The sequence below is a fragment of the Protopterus annectens genome, chromosome 7.part0 (assembly GCF_019279795.1).
Source record: "Protopterus annectens isolate FY-2018-M chromosome 7.part0, PAN1.0, whole genome shotgun sequence".
In the NCBI taxonomy this organism is placed as follows: Eukaryota; Metazoa; Chordata; order Ceratodontiformes; family Protopteridae; genus Protopterus; species Protopterus annectens.
Genome location: NC_056739.1, coordinates 1,059,887,781 through 1,059,895,280, shown reverse-complemented (window position 1 = coordinate 1,059,895,280; position 7,500 = coordinate 1,059,887,781). Strand labels below are relative to the sequence as shown.

At 38.5% G+C, this 7,500-nt stretch overlaps 1 protein-coding gene across 2 annotated transcripts in view; it reads left to right on the top strand.

Moving 5' to 3' along the window:
* IL17RB (interleukin 17 receptor B) overlaps positions 1-7,500 on the top strand; it is a 287,120-nt gene that overhangs the window by 142,697 nt on the left and 136,923 nt on the right. The gene's annotated exons all lie outside the window — the stretch shown is intronic.

The window sequence follows — 7,500 nt, the reverse complement described above, 5'->3', positions numbered from 1 at the left end:
TAAGAGAAAATACATATAATCTCGAAGAAGGAATTCAGCCAACAGACATGATGCAATGTCTTTGTGCCTCAAGGACATAGCATGGTCCATCTCAATACCATCTTTCATAACAAAAAAAAATGCATAACAGGAATTCACAATCTAAAGATACATGATGGATGGTTCAGGCAGATGTAAGGAAGTATTACTTTTTGAAAAGGGCCATACATCATTAAAAGACCCTACTTTAAGAAGTGTTATAGTCAAACCAGTAACATAATTCAATAAAGTATAGTACAACCATAAGCCAGTTATGAGTCTTGGGAAAGATGTTAACAAAATAAATAAATGGGTCAAGTAGCGTTGCCTAGATCTCTTTTAAGAAGGAAAATGGTCAGAGTAGATGACTTCTGCTATGAGTAGTCAAACAGCATGTGACTATTGCTACATCCCAAACTGGTTGAAGCTTTGACTGGATTAAAGTGGTTTTGCCTCCCCAACTTCCATGTGAGGGGCTTCTCCCCCATAACACTCCTTACGTATATATACCAGCTTCACACTTGCACAACCATGAAGGAACTTTAAAAGTCTTAAAACTTAGAAGTTACAGCTAGTGAACTAATAAAGCTGCACCAGCAATGACTCTTAATGGGAAATCATGACTGATGAGTTGCAGCTGATGGAAACATACCTGACAAGGTTGCAATAAGTGTAGGGGGAAGCCCTTTTTATTTGCTATTAAAATCTCTTCTTTGAGTCACATCAGACCTTAGTATCCTGTGGCCACTTGGTTAAGGAGCTCTTTCAGAACCCTTAAGAAAGGACTGGAATTAATCCACTTACTCTGGTCTCTTTAGTCAGTGAGGTGTGATACATATGCATTTTCCTGTATCATGAATACACAGATATTCATTTATCCGCCCAGGTTTTTCACTAACCTTTATCTGTCCATCCCTCTTCCATTTTCTTATACTAGTTTGCTTTCTTGTCTGTTTATGAAATGCTGTAGCTCCATTACTGATTGAGTTGGTTGTTCCTCATACTGGGCATATGATATTATGACTGCATACCCTGCGTTCCTTTTCCTTAATTTTGTCTGGATCAGTTTTCCTTCTTTTGTGTTTCCTTGTATTCCCTAAATGCAGTATATTCTGACTCTTTTTGTTGTAACATTCTTAGAAGCACAGAGTTTTATGTCCACCCATTTTGAGTTGCAGTGTTAATTTACACAGTTTTGTTAGTACTGTAATGGCAATGTTGATATTTCTTCGTTATTTCTATCCTACTGTGATGCCTTTTATGAGTTACTGAGGAGGTGCTCCACTTTGGAAGACATGGCCTCATGAAGTCCAGAAGCATCAATTTTTGCTGGCTTGACAATAAAGTTGGTAGTAAACCATGCTGTTTGGTGATCACTTGTTCCAGCTGTTGTCAACTTCCAGTCTTGAACTCATGTCTATCACCATTTGAGAAGTACAGCACCATGACAGCTGTAGAGGATTTAGTGCCATGTCTGTCAGAACTAGTGCTATTATGGCATGAAGAGTAATCTGTCTGTTTGTTGTTATTGCATTCCATGTGTTTTGCTTATCACCTGCTATACAATACTTCCTTCTGTAGGATGCCTTACCTTCATCTGTTATCCTAAGTCTGTCATTTCTCATTTGCATGCCTTCCTTTCCGCCTCTAAACAAGGAATTATGCTACAAGTTCTAGTCTGCAGGTTTCCCTTGGTACTTTTTGCCTCTATGCGTGCTGATCCTAAAGCTTTCCCCTGATGGACTTCAGCCCATTTTTCTATTATTGTGTGTGTGTGTGTGTGTGTGTGTGTGTGTGTGTGTGTGTGTGTGTGTGTGTGTGTGTGTGTGTGTGTGGGGGGGGGGTCCTCCCAGAACCATGGGGCTGAGATCCGTTTGGGAATTCTCATTCAGGCAGCGCCAGGAGGACTTCTTGTGCACTCACAGGCATTCTTGCTATGAGTCTGTTTTTTTATAGTAACCCCAATCTTGAGCAGGGGGAAGTGCAATTTGTGTTACCACAGAGCATCACAACACCTTTCCCATGCAGATGGAGGCTTCTGTGCACCTGCTACAAAGTCTGTCACCATGCTGTGGCTTAGAGAGCATTACACCCACCATTAGGACACAGTTTGTATTGCTATCCCCCTTTCAAGGAATCATAGCATTCTGCTGACTGCTGTTCTCTCCCCTCCCCCCAAAAATGGCACACACATTCTCCTGCTGTCAGCTTCATCAGCCATCTGGGACACCATTTGTACTCATGCCACCCGGGTTGTAATCTGGTCTTCATCTCTGTGTGACACTTGACCTGGCCATTTCTAGTCTACATGGCAACACACACTGCTTCTGTACTTTCTTGTATCAGTCCTTTCTCTTACATAGAGTAGTATGCGCTATTCTGTAGTCTGTGTATGCCAATACATTTGCGTTTCCACTGTGGTTTCCCATGCTTCACGCAGCCCTGCTTCTGATGCTGCAAGAATTTTTGTTCCATAGAAGCCACCTGTTCGGGGAGTTTTTTTTTTTTTCTTTGACTGTGGTTACTGGTACTCTAACTTCTATTTTTTTTTTTATTTTGTACTGTATTTTCTTTCACATTGTCCATGTATTTCTTCCAATGCACTACTGCTTTCCTGATCATTTTTACAACCCTGCAGTTTACATTAGTAATTATTCTGTTTCTGAGAGTGACTCAAGGATTTCCACCTATTGTTTTTGCTGCTTCCCCATTTGCTAAAATAAATGCTTTTTAAAGCAGCTCTAACACTTGTAAGCAAGAATGTTACCTACCTTTCCACACACATGTAAACTGCCACATTAGTGCAGGCTGGCCTACTCCAAGATGATGTCCAGCCACTGAGAAGCCCAAATCCTGAGCCGTGTGTCAGATAATTAATAATTCAGTAAAGCCGCATAGTGTGAGGCTCTTTTCCTTCCTCACTGATTAAAAACACTATACTTCTGAGTGTGACTACTTGTTGTACAAGGTCTGCAATCAGTCTGCATTTACATGCAAAAGTGTGTACATGTAGTATGTGCTGTAGGAATGTGTAGGTTCAGTGCAAAGCAGGACATGAAGCTCACTAGGCCTGCTGGCAGCATCTTGTCATCTGCATAGCTGCTGCATATTCCTTGGTAGTCAGCACTTTCAGGCATTGCCTGCAGGTCACGTTACAGCCTTCCCTTGTAGTCTGTTTAATCAATGAAGATTCATGCCAGGTGAGGACTCACTACAAAGGAGGATGGACAACTTCATGCAGTGAGGAAGTGCGCTCATCCTGCAGCCAGTGAACATATGCAGTAGTACTAGCTGGTACAGAAAGCAGCAGTTTAGCATGATGCTGCCTCTGTGACTTGTGTAATGCCAGTGCTGTGGTTGTTAATGTCTGGACAGTTCATTTGCATCATAGGAAGCTGACTGAGATGAGTGACGGAGCTTATGGCAAGATCAGGAGCACATTAGCCCACAAACTTAAACTAGCGTAACTCACATCAGATTAACAATTCCTGGTGATGTGGATACTAGTACAATGTACCTAGTGGTGGTGGTGTGATGTCACTGTATCCTGGAACATGTGTGTAGGTAATCATAAGTACATGGAATGCTATGTGCTGACTTGTCAATATGAGCACATGCACAGTGAGTCCCCCATGCTGATTTCGTATGCAGTTATCTCTAGTACAGGGACTGCTGTGTGTTGACTTGTTGCTGTTTCGTTATGTACTGGGTATCTTGTGCACTAACTTAGTTCAATGAATCCCATGTTAATGGAATGCTGGGTGTTTACTTGTGGCAGTCAGCTCATGTACAAGGCATGCTGTTATCCCATGTGCAGAGAATTGCATTGTGCTGAGGTCCATGATGTGTACATAGAGGGTTCAATTTGTACTGAGTCATGACAGCCAGCACATATACAGCGAGTGCTATGTGCAGTAAAAGTATTTGTCAACATCAGTTGTCCCATGTGCTGTACACTGCTGGGAGTAATAATGCAACACATTGTGAATGTGCACAGTCCATACCCTGTGGGCTATGAACATCACAGCACTGAAATAACCAGATACGTGTCACAGAATCTGTGACACTGGATGCTTTTTGACTGACTACATTTGGCCTCAAGGCACCAAATCAGGCTAGACAAAGTTGGATCTTCAGTGTATGCATATGGAATTCTCTAAAGTAACACAAATGTACACATATGAATGGGTATCTGGCACTGCACAAGGGGAGTCTGAGCTTACAAAAGAATCTCTACCTATTATCAGGATCTTTGTGAAAGAATAAATGTCACCAGATGTACTTGTGTAGTTGATAGCCCATGTAGTGGTCTATGGCAATTTGTAACTGTTATGTCTACATTTTGCCACTAGCATCCTTTAGGATGATGTTTCCTCTATGTAAAGTACAACATATATGTATTCACACATCAGTATACAGTGTAATTCATAGACTTAGAAGTGGTGAGTAGCATTCACATGTTCTTATTCTTTGTAGGCATGATGAGGCATATGTGATATGTATAGATGTATAAGGGACCCAAACACAGCTTTTATGTGAACCACACTTCTCTCTGTGTACCTTTGTTCCATTTGTTCTCTTTGCCTTGATTCTGCTGTACAGTGTCATTTGTGGTGGACGTACTGGCAGAAATATGCCCTATTCTGTATTATCAGGTTCATCATCACTTTCTCACTTCTCTGGCCACAGGTACTACACTGCCTGGTTACCATGTGACAGCAGGTTATCTGTGATATTGTGCCATGCAATATGGCACAGATTTCAGCTAGTTTTCTTACTATGGTGCTTCCTATGTGCTGTGTTACTCTTATCATTCTTCCAGACCTAGTGTATGCTGTACTCATTCTGCAGTTTACAGTGCTAGATTAGATGTACATATTCCATGTTCTGCTGGACTGCATATTATGCATATCCTAAAATAGGGTCACACATGTTTCTTACTGTGTATCCTGACCAATACACTATATCATCCTCCTATATCATATAAATCCTGCATCAGTGCTGAGCATTACAGAAGTGAAATGTGCACCTACCAGATGCCCTCATGGGGTCCTTTCTTGAGCAAGCATGTGGAAAGTTGCTTGACCTTCCATAAATGAACAGTAAACATACTCCCAGGTTTTCAGATTTATAAAAAGGGAGATACATACACAGTGCAAGCATATATGGACACACACACACACACACACACACACACACACACACACACACACACACACACATACACACTTGTGATAATGCCATTAGTACTGTAGATCACTAGAACATTTAAAAAGTGGTATATTCTTAGGCGAGCATATGTCATCATGTGTGGACAGGTGATGCCCTAGTGGTCACATTGATGCAGTAGATGATGGTAGGCAACAGTGACTGCCCTGTTTCTTCATGGCATACTTGTATACTGGTATGTCAGACTAAGGAGATATTGGGGAATTTAATTTGCTTAACCACAGTCCTCAGCATGCAGATGAAGACAGCTTTAATCTCTCTGGATGCTGATATTAGGGAGGTAATGCAGTATTCATGGTTGGCATCTGTATTGCTATGGTGTCCACGATGGAGAGGGTAAAGGACAGTTTGGTTTTTAGTGGGACGGATCACTGAAGCTGTTCTGAATACCACAAGTATGGTAATAGTGGCTCTATGACATCTTGTTCCATCAGAGTGCCAAAACAAGAAGCGTACTCCGGCACTATAAAGGCTGTCCAATACCTAAATGCAAACAACTGTCACAAAGCAAGGCTTGAATAAATCCAAAAGTAAATTTATTTAACACAAGAAAACAAAAAACTATTAAAGGAATACAGATTAAGCGCTTTCGTCTCCATATAACGGAGACTTCATCAGAATAAATTACAAATACAACACACTTCCTTATATATGCCAGTTGTGGAAAAGGGCTTAATGACCACATATCCATCACCCCAGCTCTTAAGATTTTGGCTATGGACCCCAAGATAGCAAAATGCTAGTAAAATGAATTAAATAAATAAATGAATTTAATAAACTGAAGTGACCATATATGTTGACTAATATGAATAAAATAAGGATTATAGGAAGAATGGGTAAAACTTAAGTTCCTGGGTTTGTTTTCTTATACAACATATTTATACATTTTTTAGCTTGGTCTAGTTCCTTATATGTTTTTAATCATAAAAGTTGATGTTATGAATCTTTTTATATGATCTAAAAAATGTACATTTTTTGTTATATATTATTTATACCATTATAAATGACAAATATATATATATATATATATATATATATATATATATATATATATTAATTTATAAATTATATTTACACATTTTTATAAGAATTTTATATGAATATTTATATTTACATTCTATTGGTTTTAATCTATTTTATTTGTATTTACAAATTTTGTAATATTTATTTAATATTAATATAATATATATATATATTTCTTATGTACATGAACAGCTTATTTATTTAGTGATATGGTAATAGGATTTGTTCATACAACCACCTATTTAGTAGTCGAAATCATAATTACTATGTTTATATATATTTTTTAAGGTAAGCACCTTATTGCACAGTGCTATATGTGCATATGTGCTGTATTTGTATATGGTTTATATGCACATATATGCGAGTATAAGAAATCCATTTGTTTGCATAAGCATTTTGGAAGTTTTTTGTTAGTGTAACAAGAAATATTTGTCGGATTTGTTTTATTGTGGTTATAATACTGTACACAACTTATGCACATTTAATGCTGATGCACCATATAATTTTTAAAAATATATTTTTGGTAGTTTATGGTTGCAACAGCGCTTTATTCATTTTCTTGTGATCTGTCTTTATTGTGACATAAATTATTCGCCCACATCCATTTGTTGCCTTAATTAGGTGATTATCTAATTGAATGAGAAATGAGGCCTGTATAAGGAAGTGTGTTGTATTTGTAATTTATTCTGATGAAGTCTCCGTTATATGGAGACGAAAGCGCTTAATCTGTATTCCTTTAATAGTTTTTTGTTTTCTTGTGTTAAATAAATTTACTTTTGGATTTATTCAAGCCTTGCTTCGTGGCAGTTGTTTGCATTTAGGTATTGGACAGCCTTTATAGTGCCAGAGTACGCTTCTTATTTTGTAGTTGGATTGTTTTTTCAATTTGTGGTTACCAGAGTGCCAAAACAGCCATATTATTTCCTCACATTTTATTTCAGCACCACCTAATTTTGCTGAGTTGTAGAGATTACTAAATGTTAAATTATTTGTATGTATGCACTTATATGGGACATACAACAATATCACTAACTGCTTGTTCCACTTTACCACCTCTCTGCCTCTTAATGGTAGGAAATGCATTAGCATACATCCATCCTCACTGCATGAATGTGTACTCCAGTAGAGCTTGGTGTGCTGCTGCAGTATTTACACAACACTGAGCCACAGTTCAAAAAGTTTTTCAAGTTATTACACCATACATGTGATGCTTTCTGTGTCACAATAGTT